This window comes from Nyctereutes procyonoides, unplaced genomic scaffold (assembly GCF_905146905.1).
Source record: "Nyctereutes procyonoides isolate TBG_1078 unplaced genomic scaffold, NYPRO_anot_genome, whole genome shotgun sequence".
Lineage (NCBI taxonomy): Eukaryota > Metazoa > Chordata > Mammalia > Carnivora > Canidae > Nyctereutes > Nyctereutes procyonoides.
The window spans coordinates 39,922,261-39,924,047 of record NW_026575051.1 but is presented as its reverse complement, the minus strand read 5'-3'; the positions used below and the strand labels follow the sequence as shown (position 1 = coordinate 39,924,047).

General features: G+C 46.1%; 1 pseudogene; it reads right to left on the bottom strand.

The window, feature by feature from the left end:
• Positions 1-313: 313 nt before the first annotated feature.
• On the bottom strand, positions 314-1,336 carry LOC129512993 (heterogeneous nuclear ribonucleoprotein A1-like; annotated as a pseudogene).
• Between the last annotated feature and the right edge of the window lie 451 nt (positions 1,337-1,787).

The window sequence follows — 1,787 nt, the reverse complement described above, 5'->3', positions numbered from 1 at the left end:
AAGTTTATAGTTCTCTTTTCTGAAGTAACTTCTATATTCTTTTTTTTTTTTTAAGACACATTTATTCAGCGTCATGATCAGACTATTACATTTAGCAATCAACAGCATGGGTGCAAAAAAAGAAATCTACATTAAAACTCTTTGTTGGAATGGTTTACACTTTCCACAGAACAGAAACTAAAATAACCTGTTATACAATTAGTCACAAATACAGTCTTCGAGTTTTTTGCCCATACACATGAGTATTGTCTAAAACATGTCTTCTTTGTAGCAGCTAGGCCACTGCCCTGCTTGGCTGAGTTCACCAATCTGTTGTAACCTGTAGCTTCCCTGTCACTTCTCTGGCTCTCCTCTCCTGCTAAGCTTTGTTTCCTGGCAGTAATTAAAACCTTCTGCCACTGCCATAGCTGCTGCTGCTGCTGGAACCGCCATAGCCACCCTGGTTTCGTGGTTTGGCAAAGTATTGGCCTCCACCACCATAGGGGACAGAGCTTCTGCCTCCAAAATTTCCTCCTTTCATGGGTCCAAAATTTGAGGATTGATTGTTGTAATTGCCAAAATCATTACAGCTTCCGCCACCTCCAAAGTTGCTACCGTCATTACCAAATCTGTTATAGCCATCCCCACTGCCACCATATCCACCACCACCTCAACTGCCACAGAAGCCACCCAGACCACTGAAGTTCCCTCCACGACCAAAGTTGTCATTCCCACCAAAACCACCTCCACGACCACCACCAAAGTTTCCAGAACCACTTTGGCTGGATGAAGCTCTAGCCGTCTCTTGCTTCCATAGGGTTTTCCTTACTTCACGGTTGTGGCCATTCACAGGATGGTATTTTTGAATGACAATCTTGTCTACAGAGTCATGGTCTTCAAAGGTCACAAAAGCAAAACCTCTCTTTTTGCCACTGCCTTGGTCAGTCATGATCTCAATCACTTCAATTTTCCCATACTGTTCAAAATAATCTCTTAGATGATGTTCTCCAGTGTCTTCTTTAATGCCACCAACAAATATCTTTTTCACAGTTAAGTGGGCACCGGGTCTTTGAGAATCGTCTGGGGAGACGGCCCTCTTTGGTTCCACCACTCTTCCTTCGACCTTGTGCGGCCCAGCGTTCATGGCTGCGTCCACCTCCTCCACGGTGGCGCATGGGACGAACCCAAAGCCTCTGGAGCGCTTGGTGTTGGGGTCTCTCATTACCACACAATCCGTAAGCATCCCCTATTGCTCAAAATGGCTCCTCAGACTCTCATCGGTTGTTTGGAAGCTCAAACATCCGATGAAGAGCTTCCGCAGCTGCTCGGGCTCTTTGGGAGACTCTGACTTAGACATGACCGCGGGGAGGGGACACTTTAACGATGCTTACTCGGTGGCATCCAGGGGCAGAAAGGAGTAATCTAACGAACGTATCTCAACTTCTATATTCTTTAACATCAGTTCGGGGAACCCTGGGTGGCACAGCTGTTTAGCGCCTGCCTTTGGCCCAGGGCGCGATCCTGGAGACCCGGGATCGAATCCCACGTCGGGCTCCCGGTGCATGGAGCCTGCTTCTCCCTCTGCCTGTGTCTCTGCCTCTCTCTCTCTCTCTCTCTCTCCCTCTCTCTCTCTCTCTCTGTGTGTGACTATCATAAATAAATAAAAATTTTTTAAAAATGCCTTTAACATCAGTTCATAAGTACCAGGGGACCATCTGAACATTTGAATGTGGACAATTATGCATATCTGCCAGCAAAATTGAGAATGGAAACATCACAGATATCTGTAGAGAATCCTTATATGGATT